The sequence below is a fragment of the Myiozetetes cayanensis genome, unplaced genomic scaffold (genome assembly GCF_022539395.1).
Source record: "Myiozetetes cayanensis isolate MyiCay16 unplaced genomic scaffold, myiCay2020 scf5-8, whole genome shotgun sequence".
Lineage (NCBI taxonomy): Eukaryota > Metazoa > Chordata > Aves > Passeriformes > Tyrannidae > Myiozetetes > Myiozetetes cayanensis.
The window spans coordinates 61,223,699-61,248,015 of record NW_026087742.1 but is presented as its reverse complement, the minus strand read 5'-3'; the positions used below and the strand labels follow the sequence as shown (position 1 = coordinate 61,248,015).

The following is a 24,317-nucleotide window of genomic DNA, read 5'->3' as shown; positions in this document are numbered from 1 at the left end:
TGCTGTGCGGCGGCAGCCGGGCGGGGAAGCGCCGCGGTTCTCCCGCCGCCGCTGCCGCTGCTGCGCCGCCCGGTTCCCCCCGTGGTCGCGGCGGCGGAGGCAGCGGTGCCGGGTGGGGAAGAGCCCTGAAGTCGCTTGTACTCGCTGGGCTTGTATGTCCCCCCGCTGCCCCGCCCCGCCCCTCCACCCCGATATCTTCCCCCCACCAGCCCTCGGCGAGGAGTTAAGTGCCACCGCTCCGCCTTCTCCTTTTCGCAATGTTGACGCAATCTATAAATAGTGGAACAAAAGGACCAACTTCCTCGCAGCTTTGCTGAAACTGCACAAAAAAGGCAACCGGGGGGAACACACGGTTATTTTTGATTTTATTTTCTCCGGTTAAAGGCGAATCCTCCCCTCCTTCCTCCCTCCCCTCCCCCGCTACTGGAAGATTTTTTTTTTTTTTTCCCTCGCTGTCTCCTATGCTGGCAACGTCCTGCGAGTGGCTGTTTTGCTTTCGCACTGAGAGAAGAGCTTTCCCCCTCACCCTCTCTGCTGACAGTAAGTGCCATTTAGCGACCGCCTTTTCGGGGGTTTGGGGGCTGCCTGCTCGCCTACCTGCCTGCTGCTCCAGAGAGCGGGCAGCAGGGACCGGGAGCTCCAGGAAGGGGGGGAGGTTCGGAGGCGCTTAGTGCGGCGAGGGGACAGCGCCACGGAGCGAGTGGGGATGCGCGCAGTGGGGACGGGGCGTGGGGGCCCCGCGGATTTGACCGGGGAGGGCGACTGGTGAAATAAGGTGATCGGGAGAGGGGACGGCTGCCGCTGCCCGCCGAACAAAAGCTGACGCTGATATTAAACGGGCTTTTGTTAAGGGGAAGTGTGTGTGCGTGCGTGTATGCGGGGGGGGGACACCCCGCCCGCTGCAAGTTGCCGTGCGGCGGGAGGGCACCTTAGACTTGTTTACCGCTCGGCGCGGCGCTCACTGGTGTGTTTACCCTTCATACACGGCGCGGGGCTCCCCTCCTCCCCCACAACCCCATCCCTCCTCCGTGCCCCGCGGAGGGGAGGGATGAGCGGAGCGGGGTTTAAAGAGGGGGGCGGGGGGGTGCGCGGTCAGGAGATGTTGATACGATCACGCGTAAAACAACCACCCCCCTCCGGTTTGCAAGTAGGATCGGTGCAAGCGCAGGCAGTCACTGGCCGGAGGGAGAATTACATCATCCCCTGCTCCAGTGATGCTACCTTTCGTGCCGCTACCATGCGCGCAGGGAAACAACTGGGGGCGCGACTCACACCCACCCCACCCCCCCCCGCGCCGGCTCGGTGCCACACTGGGGTGGGGGGGGATCGAGGGGTGGGGAGGCGCTCCCCCGCGTCATTCACACACACACACACACACACACACACACACGCCCGCCCGAGTGTTTACAGCGCTCACACAGCCGTATTGTGACGTCGCCTGAGTGACAGCCCGCCGCGCCAACGGGGGGGGGGCGCGGCCCCCCGACGCCGCGGCAGAACAGGGGCGCCCCGCCCGCTCCTACCCCCGCTCCGCGCCCCGCGGGCACCGCGGCCGTGCGCGGCACCCCGGGGGGGAGGGGGGAGGCGGGCAGAGCCCCGTCGAGCCCGACACTAAACACTTTAAAAGTTAAATCCAACTCACACGCCCCAGCACCAGCGTGGTTTACACGATGCCGATTAGTTTGCGTTTATGACGGTTTATGACGTTTTAAGAGGTTACTGTACACTCGAGAAGTGGTCTCTCGTGGGAGAGACGAGGTGTGTTTGTAAGCGTGGTGTGTCTGAGAAGTTACACCGCTGACTTGAGTCCGGGACACCCCTCTGAGAGCGAACCGGGACGGGGGGCCCGTCTCTTGCCGGGAAACATGCTCCTCAAGTGACTTTGGCACAGGGAAATCGTCGGCGTAGAAGCTGTCATATTGATGGCCCTGGACACTCCATTGTCCAGACTGGATAATAAAATTTTTTGTTGTTGTTGTTTTTGTTTAAAGGGATATACAGATTTAAGCACCGAGGACAAAACCTAAATTCCACACATCGTATGCTTTCCCCAGCGTTACAAGTGTAATGTTATAGGGCTAGAAACTTGTTGCAATGTGCTACTGTGTTGGGAAAAAGTGTCTGTAGGGTTTACTCAGTTTGTGAAAATATTGAAAGCAGTACTTACCCACTGTAAAGTCAATAAAATTGTATCACACTAAAAACAGCAGAAAGTGCTTTACAAACTGGTGTTTCTCAAGAATTGTCTGCCAGAATGCAGCAGTGTAAAAATTATTAATAAAACATTAGCCTTTACTTGTTGCAAAATTCAAGTAACCATGAAGCCCTGTTTAATAGTACACACAGTTTTTAATGTGTTAATGGTTTGGGTTTCTTCAAAGCGTACTACTTTTTGAAGTCTGGGTGTTTCTATTTGTGCAGAAAATAGACTCAGAAGCTTTGAGCTCCTACTGTTACAAAAGTTAAAAGGAAACAAAGTTGAGCTGCTAAGTCGGCAGTCTGGAATGAGTCAATAGTATCTCCTTTGTCCTGCTAGCTTTCTCTGCTGTGGTGTATCTTTGCTCTATTTCCTCTGCACAAGCAAATGAGGATTTCTACCCTCAGCATATTTAATAGCCTTTATAGAACTCCTGGCTTCTAAATATTCTTACCTTCCAGTAATATTCATTCAAATGTCTGCCTTTCCCAGCTGTATACAACAGTCGTGATACCATCAGTGACAGTATGCTCACTTCTTTAACCACGTAGATACTGCCACATTTTCCATTATCTATAATTAATGGAGCAAATTATTCTTGCTTTATTGTAGTAAGCCTTCATATAAGAAGTGATTATGCCTTTTTAAAGTATTTTATCATCTTGGTTTTATGTATTTTTTTTTAAAAGTTTGGGCCGGAGACATGGAGATGTAGATAACTCCCCTCCCCCGCCTCTTACTTGGGGATTCCCTGGAAGTCTCAAAGGGCAAGGAGGTAACATAGCTGGCTTTTACAACAGGATGACAGGTCCTGACACAGGGTCACAGAGAATCTATGCTTGGCTAGCCCTGTGCTCCAGTTTTGTTTAGCTGGTAGCTAGTCCCTTGAGGGATCAGTGTCAGCTTAAGCATGCTAACTTCTACAGGCAAGGGGTTGGCCAGTGCCCGAGAGCTGTGCCTGGCTCCTGCAGGCTCCCTACTTCTGCTGCACTTGGACCTTGAACCTGTTGCTGCCAGGCTGCCTTTGTGGCTCTGGAGCTTGTCACAGACAGAAATCAAAGTAGCATCAGTAGAAAGCAAGCCCCAACACTGCCTGTTTTCTGAAAACAAAAGGTGGGTAGATGTACTAGGTGGATTGACAAAGCAGTTTGGGCAGGGATGCGGCTTAATTGACTGAGGCACAGAAACTGGAGCCAACTCTCATCACCATGAGCTAAGTTTCTGTGTGCTTCAAACCCACTTTGCCCTCAAATTCTGGCCTTGAATTGATATTAGTTGTTCCACAGATCTGTCACACTCCCAGAGATGATAAACAAATGTCAATTCAACATCCCACATGTAAAAGTATTAGTGTTCAGCAATTAAAATATCAGTATACTTTCTCTGTATTACATATCTTAAATTAACCTATTAAGGATCAAGGTATGTATATATATATGTGTGTGTGTATAAATCTATGCACACATTCATACACACCTTCTCATATTGATAACTCTTTCTAATTTAACTATCAAAAAGCATTGGAGATTAGATCTGGGATGCTAGAGTTCAAAGAAAAGTGAATTTGTATTAACTCACTGGGAAGTTGAAACCTGTATGTTAATATATACAGTATGTAGTTTTTCTTTAATTTTATGTTACAGTATGGAAGCTTTTTAGGTCTGCAAGATCAAGACAATATTTTTTTGTTTGTTTATAAAAGTAAGACTTGCTTATGATTAATTTATCTAAGTATGCTTTTCTTTTGATACTTGAAGTACATAAATGAGTAATTTAGCACATGATTATCTGAATGACCATTCCTTTCCTCTTTCACACATGAAAAAGATTATCAGTCAGCTCCTGCTGTAGTATTGTATCTGTGACCACTCTGACTGTACCCTTTTGTGTCTGATACTTTTTAATTTTTTTTGCAACCTAATGTTGCAGTATGCTTTTGGTGTATAAGTCTGTACTTCACCCACATGTTCTTTTAAAAAAATGCAGCCCCATAATTCCCAATGATAACAAGCAGTTTTCTCTGGTGACCATAAGGGCCTGCCTGTGCTACAGATTTCTACAGCTTTCATTTAAAACTCTAAACACATTTATATCTTTTCATTTGTGAAGGGTGTTACTAACTTGCATTTGGAAATTTGACTGATTCAGACAGCATAGTTTTCCTGGTTCTGCAAGCAGGCAGTTCCAGTGTTTCAGCTTTTGCACAGTAGCACTTTAACAAGCAGCAGCCATGCATAACTAACAAGACTGCAAGTCCAGTTACTGCTTTTTAGAAGCTCCTACCCAGCTCTTACGTTATCCAAAGTGTCCATTTTATGTTGTTGCAGCCATATGACAATACTATTAACAGCAGGAAAGTGCAGTAGTTATTTACAATGAATAAGATACCAGGGGGAGGAAAAAAGTTTAAAAAAATGGAGCCTGAGGCACAGGAAGAAAGCAGCAGAGTTCCAGCTATCCTTTTATAGTAACTGGTGTTTTATGGAAAGTGGTTAAGAAAAGAAAACTCTCTCTTCCTTTCCAGCAGTTAGCCAGTGATGGCATGATCCTTCTAGCTGAAGACTGATCACATTCTTGGATAAACCTTTATGCAGGTTTCATTTTTAGTTATTTGGAAATGAGCAGTATTACTTTCCTCACTCTCTTCTCTTAAACCTACTTCTGGATTCTGAGTCTAATCCTCTAGCTATATTGACAGATGTGTAATAGAACAGTTTCAAATTGGGCAATAATGGTTCATAAAAATCAATATATATTTACGAATATTTTTAAGCACTATAGTAGTTTTCATTCATATTTCTACATGTACAGCTAACATTCTGAGTAAGTATAGATATTGTCTAAGCAGGGTATTACTACAAAATGTGTACCCAATATACACTTAGCATGGATGATGAAAGTGCTCTCAGAATGGATTACAGGTACAAACAAATATTTTTTAAAACGGGAATGGAAATTAGGAAATCAGTAGTAGCTCATCAGATGAGAAATATGCCTTTAGACTGCATGAAGAAGTAAAAAATAAATATGCTGAAAACTAGGCAACACTAGCTACCGAAACAGAATATTGAGACCACTGTACTTTTTCAGGACTCCTAGTATCCTCATTTCTGGCTGAATGTGGTATTTGCATCAAAATCCTTTCTTATAAAACAGTAAATTTCACAAAGATTCCACTGTATGACAGTGTACTGATTGGTTGTCACAACTACTGACTAAATATTAATTTTGGTAGTCTTTCCAAGTTAAATCTATAAACTCCTATATCTGGATAACTTTTAAAACCCTACCCAAAAGTGAAACTCTCAACAAAACAATTTCCTGACTTGTACATTGTCCATCCTCATTTTAAATGATTTGTTTAGCACTTTCTTTAGTTTGTCAATTTTACTTTTATTAGTTGGACAGAGAAATATTAGATAGTCTCTTTTGATTTGAAGTGCATTTCATCTTAGTTTTACAACACTAAGCAAAAGTGACAAACACTGCAGACTAACTAACTACATTAGTGCAATCACTTTGGTTTCGTAACTCCTACAAATTTTAATCCCTTACAAGCAATGATTTACATACCAGTGAGGGAAAATGAAAATGAGGGGGAAGCTCATTATGACACTGTAAAGTGTATTTAGTTTCTCCTAACACAGACTAGATTAAACCTGGCCTATGTCACAAGAAATGTGAAGCGTGAGAGCAGAGGGTACCTTCTCATAATGGTCATGCTCAGTTAATGCTCTCTTCACTCAACAGAGAAAACCAGACCCAAAAGGGGAAGAAGGATCTGGGCTACTATTCTTTCACCCCTGCTCCCCACCCCCATCCCTTGAGCTGTAAAGAAAGGATCAGGTTGCACTATTTTAAAAGCTGGTGCAGTACGCACACTTCCTCAGTATATTGGCAAGCACTGGGAGAAAATCTCTTTCAGAGCTCCCTGCAGGAGCTCATAGTGCTTCATAACATCCTTTAGTCAGCACCGTGACTTATCAACAAAGCTGAGCCTTCAAGTGAGCGATGAAAACTTCTCCCATAAATACACAATATTTTTAGGGACATATATGAGCAACAATATTATTGAAATAACTTACCTTTGACACATGGCTTTGAAAGCTTCACACTTGATGCAAGTCATAAAAAACAAACTATCACAATAGGTCAGCACTACAGGTAAAGTAGACCTGTAAACAAATTAAAAAAGAAATTAAGCAACTTAGGATAATTTCCTGAACATGCTTAAATAAACTGGATTGATTAACACATTATAGAATATAATCGCTCTCTCTTTTATGCTACTATCGGAGCACAGATTGCTATTTTAAGGTCCTTTAGACACTTCAAGTTAAATCATACTGCTGATGTTAAATCTACATCAAGGTGGAAGATGTATGGTGTTTTGGCCAAGGTTTGGAATGGGAGTTTAAACAAGCGCCATAATCCTGTCCTCAACTCAGAATTTCACCACGGCCTTTTTTATTCTAAGATAGGGACAATCAAAACTGTTCTACATCTCATTGAATCTAAGAGACAAAATAATGCTTATAGGATGCACTAATGCTACACATCCCAGGGTTATAAAATGTCTCAAATAGGTAAGATCTGAAATAAGTGTTTAGCAATATTTTGTTTACCTGTACTTGTCCTTTTCAAAATATAAAAGTCACAGTTCCTGAGGCAAGATACCTAGTTAGCAGTGACCACTGAATGTCAAAAGGTTAATTCAGTCACAAAGATCTCTCTTAAAGGAGTTCTCATGCTGTATCACATCTCTACATACCAGTCTTCCACACTCTTCACATTAGATATGAAGACCTGAACTGGGAAAGGGCACTTAAAGCCTCATATCTCACCAGGGATCGTCCTGGAGGAACTGTGGAAGGAAGCCATGAGCCTCCTCCTGTTGGAATAGGGGAAGTTTTGGATGCAGTGGAAGAGTCTGCACAAAGCACTGCATAAATGCTGGGCTGAGGCAGTGGCACTTGGAGGCTAGAAGAGCTGTATTATCTGTCAAGAGGCCCAGCAGTGAGAAGGTATAAATCCTGTTTAATCTTGCCTCAGTCACTTCTACCTGAGCTCTGAGAGTTTTACAAGGAGCAAAATCTCATTCAAGGCTTAAAAGAAGCTTGAGGTCTATAGATAAAAAGCTTTATATTACACCTAGGTATTACAATTTTAGTTGTTAATAATACACAGTTTCAACACATAGACTGGCAGATTTGCTTTCATTTGAAAGCAAGAATTAAAATCATGATAGGTTGTGTTATATGACAACAAATTTACAAGTAGTAGCAAATCTCTCCTTTTCTCATGCATAAGAGTCATCCTTCTAAAGGGAGAGTCTGCTGGAAATATGAAGCACGTGAAAATGGAGGGAAAGATAAGATGTTTAATGGAAGATGTTGAATTGGATGACTGAAGTCTTCATCAAATAAGAAAGCAGTCTCCTATTTACTTTCTGATGCTGTGTAAATGAATGAATCAAAGCCCACACATTCTCTTGCAAATCATGTCACAAGGATTCTACATGTCTATGCCCCTGAGGTCATGAGTGACCATGTACTGACCTCTGACAGACTCCTGCCGCCTTTCCTTTAATACAGCGAGCATACACCTCTCTAACCACATGAGGTTATATTGCATATATTACAATATATGCTATACACTGCATCCTGCCTACCCTTCCTTTCTTTTATACTAGCAATCTATACCCCCCAAAATTTCTTATAGTCTTGTGTGTTTCTCTACAGCCTTTCTTGAACTGAGAAGTTTCTTGATACTTAAGCAGACGTGTTAAGGAATAAGAAATGCAAAAAAAGATAAGATTATTACAGGGACAGTCCCAGCAACTTTTCAGAAAAAGGAATACTTTATTTTGAATAAAATAAAATTGTGTTCAACTGAAAGAGGCTCATGTTCATGTTATCACTAAAACTTCTGCTGAAAGGGGAGGAAACAGTAACTGTAGGCAGTAGTTAAAGAGGAAGTTCTGTTACAGTATAGACAAAAAATTTAAGTTCTTACAGTGTATAAAATACGTAATTAATGCTGAACTTCTGCATATGCCTTAAATACTGAGCTGTGAGTGTGGACTGCTCTTTAATGTATCCCACAGCCTTACTGCTGAAATCTATACGAGGAAATAATTATTACAATAGCATTCTTGAAGCACAAAACTGAGATATTCTTTCACTGAAACTTCTGCAGCTCTAACAAAGACAGTATTCAAAAAAAAAAAAAAAGCATTCCAAAGACCACTGTAGATGCTGGATATAGACCGATTCTTGAGTTAAAGACAGACACTTGCCAGCCAAAAAGAATAACTCAAACAAAGCAGAGACTTTCAAGTTTCAGAGTTTCAAGTTTGAGACCTCTAGTTTGAACTTATCTGTTTTCACACATCAGTAGGTGCAGTGGAGTTAGAAATATCCAGTATGTGTAATGAAAACAATCTCTACCAGTGGATACAGCATGAACAGGATAACATATGTTTTCCAAGCCTAGAGCAATTGTCAAGCAATTACTATTTGTCAAGGCAACACACTTGATAGTCAGGGTCATCTAATCCTAGGTCATCTCCTTCTACCTTATTCTGAGGCAGGTCTCAGTAACTCAGCTGCCCAGCTTTCTTTGATTTGCTCTCAACGTAATTTGCAGATGCAGGTTTCTCTCCCTACACGCAGTGAGGAAACCGAGGGAGGAGGCGGCAGCGGCAGCAAAGGGTTCCACTTTCTGCACCACGATGGCTCATATAAGCAACAGCTGCTGGGGTTTTGTTCCAAGACGAAGGAGGGCCTGTGCGGGTCAGAGGGGACTCCTGGACAACTGATTATTAACCAGGACTTTCTAAAGCACTTGCAAGGCCCATATTGTGTTTGTTTAGGACCCAGAACTACAAGTGCATGTTATCAGCAGACTGGATGAATTGGTTTGTGTCCCTGAGTTCAATTATCAATTCTAGTTACCTTTTAAAACAGAAAGGATAAGAGCTTTGTCTTAGTCAGCCTATTTTGGTCTGGTTTTACATTTCTTTTTTTTTTTAAATTTTTTAAAGTATTATTATTTTAAAGGCCCTTATTCAACTAAATATACCTGTTTTGCAAAATACGATCTTTTTTGCTATCCAGATTGTGATTTCATGCCTGTACAATTTTTATTCCACCATCCATATAAGGAACTTCTGATTCTTCATTTTTACATTTTATAATAGAAAAATAATGGCTTCTCTTTACCATGACTTAGTCTTCCAATTATAATTTATAAAAGCATGTGTGTAGATGGACAATGGAATTCAATCAAAATGTAGTAAACAGCCCTTCATTTTCTATCAGTTAAATTAAATAACCATGAATGTACATAACAGTTAAGAAAAAAAGTTATCAGAACGTACCACATTGAAAATGGATTAATTCAGCAAGAACTAATCACTGCTAGTTGGTGAACTTAAATGATTGTTTCTGGCTAGCATGACCTTCAAGACTTTAGAAATTAGTACATCTCATCCTCTTACAGATTTCATTCATGGACCTGAAGAGAACAAATGACATTACCTGCTTTTTCATCTCCCAGTGGATTTTTCAACTTTGAACATAGTAGTCATTAATATAAACTGGATGAGTACATTAAAAGAGAAAAGGAAAAGCTATCAGAAACAGGTTCTACATTCTGCAGGTTATAGTTCCAACTGCTCCACCAGTGACTTCCACCCCTTCAGCGGTTTGCCTTAATCTAAAACTTCATCATAAAAAATGTGCAACACAGTATTTTTATTGTGTTATTTTAAAATAATACAGTAAATTTAACCTTAATACTGGCTGCCCTACTTTCATAATAAGGCGGTCATGTTAAAAAGCAAACATTTAATTTAAATAAAGTGTACCTATAGAATTCATTAAACACATATTAATCATTCCAGAGGCCACACAAGTAACAGAAAATGTGAATTCCTTCCTTTCATTTTTGTCAGCCGTTTGCACTACAGTATGTTCAAACCAGAATGGGTTCCTACTGTGCCTGTTGGTATACATATAAAGTTAGAGACAGAGCCCTGGCACAGAGGTTTGCCTTCATTTCCTCAATACCTGAGGTGGTAGAAGTAAGAAAACAAACAGGATAGGCTTTTTCTTTAATACACTGGCTATTCAGGCGCAGATTTACCAGAAGCAGGATGCAAAGGCTAAGAGAATACTATGATGAGCTCTAGATCCTTCCTATTCCTCCACCCGCTCTTCCCCTCCCCAAGCTCTAGCTGCACCTATGCCTATCTACTGAAAATTGGAAGGATTTCTGGTTAACCAGGGAACTGAACATAAGCATTGACCACCTTAATCTCTGCTAAAAATAGAGACTTCCCATTAAATTTCCTTGTCCTTACTAAGTGTCTTAGGAGGATAAGCTTACTGTCAGGACAACTTCCCAAGTTTAAGGAAGAGAAGGGAAGTTATTTCTGAGAATGTCCAAAGGCTGTGATCCCAGCTTGCTGTATTTTGGAACATGACTTACAGATTTGGTATCACAGATCTGTGGATTTGATTTATTCACTTTACAAGGATCAGAATGAAATTCCTCCTCCCAAATTACTGTGATGGAAACAACACTATCCCACAGTATTTTCTACTGATTTTCTTGCTGTTCTCTTCGGCAGGCTCAAAGATTTCCTCTGTAATAAAGAGAATCTGAAGGCCAGCATAAGGAACGAGAGAAGTCACTACTCAGAATTACAATGGTAGCAACAAGTTTCTAGAGAGACGAAAATGAATAAATTTTAGTTTAGGTGAAGGCAAAATTAAGTGAGGAAAAAGAGGAGAAGTAGAAGCATTTCATTAACATATATTATAAAATCCTTGAAATACTACAGACCATGAAGATAGCAAAGCTGAGATTGCAGTAAAAGGAACGAGACTGACTGAGATTGACAATAGTTGATCGAATTTTAAAGAGGGAAAGGTCCTAAAAGTATTTTGTTTCATTTTTGCAAAGACTGTGAGAAGGTTAGGATGCATAAATAAACTTTACTTTAAGAATACTAGAGAGGTCAGACTAGTTCAGGACAGGCATACACTTGGCCCATTTACCTATCTACAACAGCTCTCATAAGCCAATTCTTATCCAAATATTCTCTCAGTGAACAGCAGGCTCAGGACAAGCACATTTGATAATGCCCATAGGTTCCAGCATCCAACTTTATTTCAGCTTGGATGGTTTCCTGAACCTGATGTCTAGTCAGTGACCTTCACTAGATCTCTCTGCCAGGGTCTCGGGCAGTGTCTCCTTAGACCAATGAGAACTTCTTTAAACCATACTGTCTTTAGTTAAATAATGTTGTGAGTATATTACCCATGAACATGTAAGCCAATATAATTTATTGTATTATTTGCTTTGAACGTGCCTAGTGCTAGGGTCCTCTGATGCACCCTCATTTATTTATTGATAGGGAAGGTGAAAAGCTGATTCCTGTCCATCCTTTTTGTCTGTGATTTTAAAACATTTATTGCTGTTTTGAAGAGGCAAATTTTGGGGTTTGTTAGAGGGCTGCTGTAATTACAGTCTGAAGAAGATTCCATTGCCCCTGGGCTGGTAATCTATTTCTTCTTAGGTTTGCCAATCAACCACCAGTTTACCTGCTTTCTGTGGCAGACGTTGAAGCTGCTATTACACAGAAGCCCTTCCAAGATCTTGGGGAACTGGAAGCTTAGATGAGCACATTCTGACAGAGCCATTCTTTTCCACTGTTAGGGAAGATGCATTAGAGGAAAAGATGCAGTCATGCATATTGTGTTCTTAAAACCCTGCTGGTCTTTCTGCAAGCAGAATCTAAAAAAATAGTAGGGAGTGGAAATAAAGATAAGAAAATTTGCCAATCCACAGAAATCATCCCCATTCAAAGCAAATTACTTGCTAATAACTAAAGCTCAAGGAATCAGTGTAAACTCTATCTAAAATATAAGGAGAAAACTGAAGATAAACTAGTTCAAGCCTCCTCTAAAGGAGAAGGACATTACTTTTTGAGTTTGGCAGGAGACCTTAAGTGGGCACAGTTAACATCATAATAAAAACAGCAGAAGCTTTTGATAGTTTCCTATTATTTCAATAGGAGAGTCATAACCCATGCAGTATACTCCCATTTTCCCTACTATGTGTTTTACAAGGCACAGAAATATTTCTCAAGCAGATAAGAAAGCCCAGTTTCTATTAGTAAAGAATTATACAGATAGGTAAGAGAGGTCTCTGTTAGAGAGGTAACGAGAGGTAAAAGTAAAAAACCAGCCTTTTAGAAATCTTACTACAAGGTAAGGTATACTGTACCGCTGTACAGAAGATAAGCTGCTATTGCAGAAAAAATGAACTTTTAGAGAAAATATGTAAACTGCACTTAGTGTCAAAGCTGTTGAACAGTCCCATATTACTGAAGCAGAAGAGGTTAAAGGATACTGATGATGCCAGATATTCAAACAGAAAGCCTTTTCATTTAGGTTTGTGACTAAGTCTAGTTAAAGTGACTCTATTTGACAGAAAATGTTGCAAAATAGTTTCTGTCAGTAGATTTCACCTAAGCAACGCCCAGTCTATCAGCTATAATCCTACTGGGTTTGGCTGCAGGATCTGATTATTATTTCAGAAGAGTATGTCTGGCTAAGCGGGTAAAGAGAATGTACTGAAAGTTTCACAAGACACAAAGAAAGGTAAAAAAACAAAAACAAAAAAAAGGCACACAAAGCCCATATTATTACACAGGTAAACAAAATATTCTGTCAGGAGCTCTCAGCATCCCTCTAGTTAGAACAGACACCTATTTGTATCTGTTATGAACAAGCACACGTTTAAAAGTCCCCATTTGAAAAACGTAACTCTGGAAGACAGGTCAGTGCTGTCGACTCCCTGCTATGATAGTTAGATATGCTGAAGGTTAGAAAGGCTCAAGAGCCTCTAACATTATCGGCTCTAACCCCAAATGTTGCCTGGTTCTGACTGGTTTAACTCAGAGCCATAAGTCACATGAAAGTTCTTGCCCCTCAAAGGCTTGTTGACAAATAGATAATTAATTATCGCATTGACTATCAGCACTTGTTTGGGAAGTCCCTGAAAAACAAACCCAAATTTACTTTCTCTTCAAGGCAGAGGGTACTGATTCCAAAATAATTATATGGAGAGAAAGCATCTCCTGGACATCACAGAGATTTTGAATGGGAGCAAATCCCTCTCTCTGTCACCCAGACTCTTAGTACTTTGAGGTATGAAGGCAACACTGTAATAAGTGTCATTTGTTCAAAGTTTAATGAGGAAAGGACTTCTTTATGTATCACAGACATCTGATGCAGCATGTACCAGGTCATTGCAAAGCTGTGCTTTTAATCAATTTTGTCCACAATGTAGATAAAGTACAAAATGTTTTGGGAGAGACTATAATTACTGAGATGTTTTCACTGATCTTAAAAGATGACCTAGAAGTTGATTTAATGGACCTGTTGCTGTTTAGGATCTCTCCTCTGGGAAGTAAAAAGCTCTTGATAATATGATGTATAACAGCAAAACCATAACCAAGTGTTTTAAATCAATGTTGCTTTTGTAAGTCTGAGAACTGTTGATCATAGAGTTTTAGACTTGTGTGAACTGAATCAGTGATCTGTTGTGGTACTACACCTCAACCCTTTATCTTCTGAGGCAGGTTGTGATGATGGTTACTTTTTCTGGGAGGAGGCAGAGCAAAGACAAAGTCAAAAGAAAATTCCTGCTTATTTCACAACAAAGACTGAATAGTAGCACTCTGTAATGTAATCCAGAGTTCCTATGAGGAATCCAAGGTCTTTTCTCTGCAGCATGGATCCCTATGTAAAAATAGACATCTTGCAGGCTGGCAGTTCAAAATCCCTGCGGATTAGTGATTGGTTAGGAGATTATGGATACTACTCCAGTCTGAATTTGAAAGAGCAAATGAAATTGCTGAGGCACTGATAGTTGACACTGAACTACCAGCCCCCTCACCCTTTTGGCAAAGTTGTACAGACAGAAGGCTCTGTCACTGATTTGTAATGGTACATTTGCTTCTGCAATCAGTCGTAGAAGGGAACTTCTTTCTGGTGTTTATTGTTTCTAATAACCTGGATAACTTGTTATAGAATAAGAGGGAGAGAAAAGCCACGAGGCCAACAAGTCACTCAGCACTATGTATGACACGGTACTGAAATACAAAGACAATCACTTTTATCAGGGCTATAAATACATAAAGCACTTAACACAAAGCCAGTCACTATCAAGGCCTCTGCAGGGAATGCAAGGGTATGCAAGTAATAAAATCAGTCTTTTTAGGACCTGGACTTTAAAATACACAAATCAAAGACGTGCCATATTGCTGATGAATCTTTCATCCCTTGCTACATGCACGGGCAGCAACTTGTGCTGAGAATCACTTTCCTCTTGCCTCCATCAGACTTCCTTGCCAATACAAGTGGACCCTGCTACTGGATATGTCCCAGAAGATCAGAATCATAGCTCTTAGGACACTGAACAAGACAGACTGTCTTAAATCATAACTATAGCTTTACCTGTGGAATTGAGCAACAAATTGTTTTCTGTTTAAGAGACAGTTTAAGAGACTGTTTAAAAAGGAGGTCTCTCCCTCCCCTGCTCTATGTTTCTTCTTAGAAAGAGGAAACACTACTATGGGGTATGTTGCTCTCCAAAGAATCATATTAGGGAAAATCTTAAACCCCGGTAACCTAAGACTCCTTTATCCATATATAAAGAGATATACCTAGTATGTTAACTCAAACTGTGTTTTGCTAATGCTCATAAGGGGACTTAATTTATTCCTTGAAATTAATTATACTATCACAAATAAATTTAAGTAAATCACACAGTACATGTACTGCATTATTTCCATCTCTGTGGTATGATTAAAATAATGAAATCATCAATGTTTGTACTCATGTGGCTATTTAATGCCCTGAGGACAGTGGACATGAAGGTGCCTCAAGCAGTAGTCTGCTGATACCATTTAATGGACTCTGCTTATCCAAATAATTTGTTCTCGCACTCCAGGGGGACATGCCCACCAGCAATGGAATCCATCTACACCATCACTCAAAGAAGCATCCAGAAGCATCCCAGATGAGTTATTCATGTTCTTTAAAAAAACTGGTCAATTAAAATAACTTTCTGTGCTTAGGCCAGCTTGGGTGGAAAACTGGGCTATACAAAGTAACACACAACTGCATTAATAAAGTAACTACTTCTTTATACTGTTGCTGTAGCTTACACTGTTAGTCTGTAGAGCCCAAAACCTCAATCAATGCAATTTCTACTTTTCCAAATAAAATATTTTCATAATGCTGACATTTTCTTATTTATTTCTCAAAACTGGACAAAAATTATCCACACTCCTAAACACTAACGTTTACGCTTTCCAACCTATATCTTTCTGGTTTAGAGTTTGTACTACTTTGTTCAGTCCAATTGCGGTTCCATTAAATATGGGGATCACATTACATTATTAAATCTGCTAAAACAGAATAGCTCAGAATAACTGCACACCATGTTTTCCCAATTCTACCTCCAATCATATATTCTCCTGCCAAGCTAAATAAATATTATATCATTCCACTTTCCTTATATGTGCTGTTTACCACACTTAATCGAAGTGCATATATTTTTTCTTCCTAACCACCCTTTAATTATTGTGTTTCTGAATGTCCTTATTTAATCTGTAATAATATTTTTTAAATTATTAAATTATAATTTAATTAACACCTTTGAAAATGATCCTTCTGTATTATTAACTCTGTATGTTTCTGAGTATTCATACTACCCCAAACAGATACAGGCACCTTGCTAGAGATTGATTTCTGTAGTAGTTGTGCTGGGCCTCTGAAGATATGCAGAAAAAACTAAATTTCTCATCATAATAAATCTGCTCTGATTAAGTAAATACTCTCTGTAGTCAGCACGTTTTTTAAAAAACTGTTCAATAAAATATTAAATTGGAAAGATTAAGCTATACTTTGCATTTGCAACTGTAAAAATCAATGTTTGTTTACAGTAACTATTAAATTAATATACATATTGAGAAGCAAGTTCTCACAAGTAAAACCAGACAACCAGAGGTTTCAGTTTTAAGTAAAAGGAGCCTTACTATTTTTTTTTTTTTCATTTTTCTCAATTTGTTCATTTGATCTAGGCATCTTGCAATTTAGAACCTTTATTCTTTCTTCATGAAACATCTTAGATTGTAAGTTACTTCTTTGACTGTCATGAGAAGTCAAGTCACATAACTTTCAGAGGCATTTTTAAAGCAGTATTCACTTCTATCCAGGAATTACATTTTCCTATCCTTGTAAAAAGTGTGAGTTAAACATTCTTAAGTTATTTGCTGGACACATTCCTCCAAAAACTTCTCTCACCTATACTGTTTTTCTTCTATATAAACTGCATTAATACAAAGATGTGAGTCATATTCCTGAATAATTCTATTCAAGTTGACAACAATCGTTTCCAGATCGGCTTGTACTATAAAAGTTATAAGACTTTGGAGGTCCCTTTGTAAGTTAATTCTCAAATACCATAAGCAGATCTTCCTACTTTAAAATAACACACAAACAAAAAACCCCACCAAAAACCCCAAAAACAAACAAACCAAAAAACCAAACAAACAAAACCCCAAGAACAAACCATAAACCAAAGCCAGGTAAATCTAAATGATTCAAGTGTAGTATTAAACAGAAAAGTTATACTCGAACCCCTTGGTTCCTTATCAAGTTAACAAGACATAACAAGCTACAAAATGAAGGTGTGCTACTTTTTTAATCTTCCTCTCTGGGATGTTAACTGAGTGAAAGCTACTTGATTCTCTGTACACAATTCACATTTTTAATACAGCTGCTTCTAATAATTGAAATGTTTCTAACACAATTTGAGGGATGAGGGTACAATAAAATGTCCATTTGTGAATGTTCACAGCCTTTCCTGTCACAGACACAATACAAGAGAAACCACTGGAAGATAAACACTTTAATTTGAAGACTTTAATTACTGTTTGATATGAACACGTAAGTCCTTAAGCACCTAACAGATTACCACAGTAATAATTATAAACAGTTGTATCATCATCCTTCAAGTGGAGTTTCTTAGAAAGCACAGACATGCTAGCCAGTATTCTGAACAGGCTGAGTTCTGTCAGTATTCTGAATAGTCAAATGATCCTCATTCCTTTAATAATCTTGCTCTTATGTCATATATTTTATACTCTAACAAAAGCATATACATGGATTATTCCTGTTTTAATCAAGGCAATGAATGTTGGTAACATGAACCATACATTTTCTTTAATGTTGTTTTTTAGTACAGGAAAAAAACTTGAGGTTTGGAGCAAAAATGCAAATGATGCTTTCTAATATCACTAACTAATTTCACTTTAGGGTTCCATTATCACAGCATAGACACTAGGTTTCATTTTTATTACTAACAGACTTCATTTACCACTGTAAAAATAGTCTGTTAACCACAGAAAGTAAAATTCACCATCAGAGTTCTGGTTTTAGGAATCCAACTTTTTCAGATATTCTGTCAAATAATAAACCGTAGTCATCTATACCTGACTTAAAAGAAACTACATGTGTTTTGAATTCAAAATATGTCCCTGTAATATCTACAAAGGTATACACACCTGAGGAGTGTGTGCTAGATAGAATTAGAAGCCAAGAAAAAGAGGTATTGACCATGCTGAAACCAGCTTCCTGACCAGAGAACCAAGCAGTGTAAGCAGAACAATAGCACTGCTTGCATGAACAGGTAACATGCTTTATCCTTACTGATGAACTGTAAATAGAAACTATATGTATATTAACTTTAACATTTAAATAACTAAAAATTAAAATATACAAAGGCATACAAAATTCAAGAATACATATTTCAGAAAAAAAAAAGATACCTGTATTTATGATGATTTATCTGATTTATCATGCGTTCGGACTATCTGATTTCATCTCCACATTCCAAACTTATTTTTCAAATTACTTCTTAATATTCCGGATTATTTATTGTGTGGAGCCAACAGTTATAAAAGAAGATAGATATAAGAGCATTTTGATGACAGAAACTTTGTCTAATCCATTCTAAATTGCCAGTGAGGAAGATGCTGCATCATCGACAAGATAGGTTGGTTCCAGTCTTTAACTGTCCTTGTACTTAGAAGGATTTTCCAAATATGTAGCCTGTTATTTTTGACTGCAAATTAAGCTAATTTTTTTTGTCCTTCCACAACTAGGTACAAAAGAAATTGATGACCATCTTTTTCACGATTCTTTTTCAGATTCATGATGATCTTCAGATGTCATATTATTTTCCCCAGTTCTCTCTTGACTAAGCAAGTACAACTCTTTTGGAACATGCCTTCTAAATCTTGCTTTCCAACAATGTTTTCATTCATGTTCTCCTATGCATTCTCCTTTACCTGAACATTGAAATAATCTTCCTTTTTCAGACTTTATTTTCGCACAAATAAAACAATTTTATTCACTGACTTTTATTTTGGCTATTTTGCAGGAGTGTTCTTTGGTTTTGTTTCATCTGTATATGGAGGTACCAGATTACTTGAAATTTTACAGTACTGTAGAGAAGTAGGCCCCACAGACCCTTTTAAAAAATACATCTCTATATCTCTCAGTAACTTTTCTGGAAATCAGTAATTACAATTTTCTTTGAATCTAGAGTAAGTCACTTTTTCTTACTTTTTCCTTTTCTTCAAAGAACTGGATGAAACAGGGATTTTGTATATCTTCTTAGTTTTACAGTGAATAGCTAAAACAAGAATTATGCTATTCTTCATAAATAAGCAGACAGATGGACAGACAGGCATTAATCTAGTTTTTTATTGAGAATCAAGCAAAACAGAAGGGAGATTTGACTCAAAGCCTGTATCTCTCTCTATTGTCTCAAAAAAGGTAATGTCTGCTGAAATAGAGTTAGAAGGTTGTTGTTAGTTGAAGTATGCTATGGAGTCTCTCTTTGATGATTACACAGTTACTAATTTGTGATAAAGGTATGTCACGCTTTACATTGTTTTCAATGAGTTTTGCCTAAATAAAGAAGAAATATTCTGGACCAAGAAAAGGAAAACAAAGGATGCACGATAATAACAGATCAATTCTGAAGTGGCGATCTGTCTTCACATTTATTACCAAATGCCTGCCTTTAGAGAATCCAATTTCTTTACTTTTTTAACCACAGATAGTTTATCTCAGGAATCTTCAAATTATTTTCTTGGAAAGAAGGGGGAAATAAAAGAAAGTGATAAACTTCACAGTAGTTTATGACATTTAGCCCGGATTTTCTGCTTCTTTGCTCTACTTCACTTGTGCAGACCAGGCAACTGTATCATAGTCACATATGAAAGTTCTTCTCAGAAGTGGTTTCTACAGTTTGGTTTTGCTTTTTAATATTCATGCAATTTAGTCATAGGGAACTTTCACAATGAATTCCTGAAATTTAGTAGTTGTTCTTTGTAATCTAGTTAATCCATCCATCTGCAAAATGTGCATGATACCTAGGTGTACTCTCAATAGACTGAGTAAATAGGCTGAAGGGATCCCAGTAGCATTACACTCCTGCTCAGAGACACCCAATCTCCATCTCCAGAAATGCATCTACCCTTCAGCCAAACTTCTGAATGCAGTTATTTTCTCCTTCCCATACTCCAACTTAGCTTCCAGCAGCTTGTACAAACTATGTCCCCCCACTTCCTCAGGAAACATAGAGAGGCAATCCCCCAGCAAGTGATGACTTAAGCAGGAGTGATGGACACAGCATGTATTCACCACGAAGAGAGAAGCAGTCTATGAAAACTTCTCTAGCAGACAGTTGTACCTGCACTATCTGCCATAAGATTTTGTAGAATGTCTTTTTGCAGAAGTCTTCAAACTACTCTTTTCCTCAAAACAGGAACTACCAGTTCTGGTAGTTCAGACATTAGGTTTAGAATATGTAACGTACTCAGAAAGAAGTGGATAACTTCAAGTATTTTGTTTGGAAAGTTCATGTAATTTTCTAAAACTAAACTATGGGGCATCCCAGTATTATAACTTTATATAATTCACTTGCATTTCCAAATTACAAGGTCATTGTAAGAAAAAATACTTTTTTTCAACTAGGTATGTAATATATATGACAGATTTGCTCTATGTTATTCTTCATCTATGTGTATATAATTCTACTTTCTTATATTCTTCATTGATATTCTCTTGCTTTTTCAAATGCAGTTTCTATTACTGGCAAAAGTATAATCCTAGTGATGTCAAAACAAGCCAAAAGTACAGAATTGTACATTCAAACTAGAGAAGTGATTTTTCCTAGCATAGGTCCCTACTGTGTGTCGCACATCTGATTGATGGCAATACGGTAAAGCCAGAATAGCCATTTAGTTCCTCCAGAAAAGCTGCCTGCTTCTCCAGATACTAAATCAACAGGCAAATTTATGCTGAATACTTGTTAGGATGGTCTATTTTCTTACCAGTATTCCATTAAGAATAATTTCCTATTAAAATCTAGTTCCAAACACCTACTTTCAATCTTACTTCTCAAACTCTGGCTATTTTCCTTTGATTTATAGCATCCTAAAATTTTGTCCGATTTATTTCATTTATGTCCTTTATGTCCTCAGCACCCACCAGAGGAGCTGATATCTTTTCAGAATCTGCATGTTGTTTTTATGTGAGCAGTTTATTTCCTCTCTTTACCTCTGAGTGACTTAAAAGATAATACTCAACTGAACCCTAACAGATAATATTCCAATATTGTCTGACTGGCCACATTTTCCTTTCTTTTTTTATTTTCTGTCTTCAGATTACAGATGTTAATCCCAGGCCACAAAGTAGTCTATAAATGTAACCTTATTTTATCTTTTTGTGCAGTTTTTTCTGCACATAGTTTTCCACAACCTACAAAGTCAGAAATTATAATGAAAATAACTAGTCAAAATATGACCTGCAACCTAATATTAATTATATCACATACTGAAAAACTGCCCAGGTAGTACAGAGATTACGCTAATCCCAAGACATTACTGCAAATACTTTTTTTGAAAACTGCATAAATATTCAGTGGAGTCCTTACCCCATTATGTGCATGATGAGGTGACTATTTTATATTGAAGCATGTCCACTTCAGCATTATATCCTTCTTGAAAGTCTCAGAATAAAATGCTAAAGCATTAATGTATTATATTTCAGGTTTTTATCCTATGAGGGGGTCCACACAGGTGGGACCCAAAATGCATTTTAATAATGAAGTAAATCCATTTACTCAAATGGTCCTATAATGACTTCTTTATTGTAACCTTGCTTATCTTGAAAAGAATATTCACTCACCCAGCTGGCTTTACAGTTTCAATTTTAAAATACTTTCACATCAGCTAAGAACTGTTTTCCTTTTTATTGTCCTCCTCTGACTTTCTTAATTTAACAGATTTTAATATATTAGATTTTTTATGCTTTCTTCCCTTTTAATTGTCACACATTATACCCAAACTTAAAATACATTAATTGACATTTCTGGTCTGAAAGATACCTATAGATTACCAGTTTTCATGTAATTGCATTTTTTATTTAAAGCAGGCTAGTACAGTTGTAATAATTGCCAACTGGATGTAGTGCATAAGGTTACATCTGTGTTACTGAGCTAAACCTGGCTCAGGCACATGCTTGAGCTCTACCATGTGATAATCCATGCCATTTAACTGCTAGCATGCTCTTTGGTACGCTTCTCACCTAGGCCAGCAAGCACTTAGGTAAGACACTGAAGGATACGGGGAACAGCATGGGTTAGGGAGTCTTCTTACAGGCAGTATGAACAAGGCCACCCTGGCCCAGGAGAGCAAATGGGTTAGCCAGACAAATGTGAGCTGTAATTTGTTAATGACTCTTGACTGGGTTGTGGAGCATTTTGTTTTCTAGTACAGATGTGATCTAAGAAATTAAATGCCATCAAAAACAGGTAGAGTGCCTTCTTATGATCCTGTTACCAGACTTATGCAAAGGATTTGAGCTGCTGGCATGGGAGAAGGGTAGACAAGGGTTGACTGTGACTTTCCCATGGCAGGCAAATTCTCAGCCTATGAGTAGGAGTGGATCTTGGCTACCTTGTGCTACCTCAAGTGGGCAGAACGGGGTACAGAATCTGGACCTCTTCGTGTCTTCAGGTACTTTTCTACACTTTCCAGTACTGTTTCTGTTAGCTGCCTCTTCAACTATCTTTTCAAATAAATGTTCCGATTTGTAGACGGTCTTAGATTTCCTTTTTTTCAATACTATTCTCCTGGAAACAAAGAAAAAATTAAACACTCAAGAAACTTGAAAAAAATCTGCTTTCTAGTGTTTCTTTAAATGTCTGACACATTTTCAGAATATATTACCCAAATGGTACTAAGTCAATAATTAGGCTCTCTTAGACAGCATCATATGACCCAAGCTGTCCTTCCATTTTATCTTTGCATGACGGCGAGCTTAAAGTTCCCATTTCCACTTCTGGTTTTGCCTACTTTATACTTCACTAAACATTTATTTACAGCAGAATCTTCCTCTTAGTCTATTCCAGTGTTACTGCTGAACCAGCTTTCTGCTATTACTCTTCAAACCCATTACCTTCCCGTCAGTAATTTTCACGATATGTTTGTTTTTTTCTGTTCTTTCTATGAAACCAGAAGATTTGTACAGTCATAAGATCTTAATTTTGGATCTAGTATCTCTTTTTTACCTGATCACTATCAGATCCAGGATTGAATTAAGTCTTACTACTTCTTCCAATTATTTTAAGTACTATACAAAAATATTCTTCTGTAACCTACTTTGAAACACCTCTTGCATGTAACTCAAATCCTTCTTTTACAACTTTTCATATATTTTCATACACATAGCAACATATCTATATATAACATACATACGTCTGTATACATATATGATGATCATAGAGACCCTCATAAACCTAGAGAAAGGTAAATGAATCATTCAACAAAATCTTCATGGATTTTGCATATTCTATTTTCATTTGTGAAATTATTTCTGTGTCTGCCAGCCATGTGAATTGCAAGACCTGCCAGCAGAGTGGTTGTTTTATAAATTATGCTTTCTCTCACCTTATATGCCTTATATAGCAACTGATAGTTATATTCTATTTATGTCTCAGCCAGACTTGTTAGTAATGCGATCAAAGAACATTTCTTGGAATTTGTAGTGGTACTGCACCTCTCAAGACCACCTGTAACTAAGCTGTGTTTATGAACAGAAAGACTTATTCTTTCATGATTATTTCCTGCAGGATTTTTTAGATGAAATATGTTTTCACATCTTGATGTAGCAATTCACTCAACTTTATTCTCCTCTTGCAGATGTTTCCCTGTGGTTACACTTACTCATTTGCTGAAAAATCATTCCTGTTTTGTTAGTATTTCCACTTAAGCTTTCCTCATTGTTCCTAATATATCTAAAAATAGAGACTTTTTAACTGATTGTTTTAACTGAGACATTATCACCGAAAATTGCAAATCAAAAATATACCAAGTATATCATTATCTTCAAACTACAAGTCTAAATTTTAGATTAGTAGTACTATTAAGCAAGTAATACTAATTAAACAAGTACTGTAAAACAACAGTTTTGTAACTTAACAAGTTATATCAATACAGTACTCCCAAAACTAATTTTCTAAAACTACACTAATTTAAGTCAGTTTCATGTACTTCCTTCTAACAATAATACACCATTGTTAGAATTGTATTATTTCTCATGATGAGTAAGGCCTCATTCCATAACTAGTCTGCTGTAAAATGAATACGACTATTAAGTAACAGACTATTTCAGGATTTGTATTGCATTATATAGTTAATAAAAAGGACAAATCTTCAGTAAGGAGTAGTGACTTAACTGTATGCATGCCAATTTATACCATTTGAGGATATACCCCAGAAAGGCCTATCAGGTTTTACATAGTTTTTAATATTCTTTCTTTCTCTATGGATGATTTCATATAGTGGGGTTTTTTTTTCAAAAATCATTACAGTTTATGCAACTTCTGGCAAAAATCTTCCTGCTACTATTGTTCAACACAAACTCTATCCTTGGTGTAACTGTTTTAGAGATCCCAAATT

General features: G+C 38.2%; 1 long non-coding RNA gene across 4 annotated transcripts in view; it reads left to right on the top strand.

Moving 5' to 3' along the window:
• Positions 1-416: 416 nt before the first annotated feature.
• LOC126649363 (uncharacterized) overlaps positions 417-24,317 on the top strand; it is a 90,650-nt gene continuing 66,749 nt past the window's right edge. The window contains exons 1-3 of one of the 4 annotated variants that reach the window (XR_007631027.1): positions 424-540; positions 15,227-15,299; positions 17,141-17,229. This is a non-coding gene — a long non-coding RNA (uncharacterized LOC126649363). Of the gene's footprint in view, positions 541-15,226; positions 15,300-17,140; positions 17,230-22,273; positions 22,374-24,317 lie in introns of all 4 variants that reach the window. The other 3 variants (XR_007631026.1, XR_007631025.1, XR_007631028.1) reach the window with 3 other exon arrangements.